This window comes from Bison bison, unplaced genomic scaffold (genome assembly GCF_000754665.1).
Source record: "Bison bison bison isolate TAMUID 2011002044 unplaced genomic scaffold, Bison_UMD1.0 scf7180017864135, whole genome shotgun sequence".
Taxonomy (NCBI): Eukaryota; Metazoa; Chordata; class Mammalia; order Artiodactyla; family Bovidae; genus Bison; species Bison bison.
This window is the reverse complement of record NW_011494707.1, coordinates 115397-115775: the sequence shown is the minus strand read 5'-3', so window position 1 is coordinate 115775 and position 379 is coordinate 115397.

Below are 379 nucleotides of genomic sequence, written 5' to 3'. Positions count from 1 at the left end.
CATTGGAGAAGGAAATGGCAACCCACTCCAGTGTTCTTGCCTGGAGAATCCCAGGGACGGGGGAGCCTGGTGGGCTGCCCTCTGTGGGGTTGCACAGAGTCGGACACGACTAAAGCGACTTAGCAGCAGCAGCAGCGGCAAAGGCAAGGTCACCAACTGGGTGGAGGAGGTGGGATTGAGACTGGAAGAAGGGTTTTTTTGAGCTCCTTTCTTGAGCTGTTTTTAGGAAGCCCACAAGGAGAAATTCCTAAGCAGTAGGAAAGAGTTGAAATTGAATGCAATAATTTAAAATTTTAACATAGCCATGTTATAAAAAATGCAAGAAAATTGAGAGAAGGGAAATCTTCCATAAAACCTACTGTTAAGATTGTCTTCATCT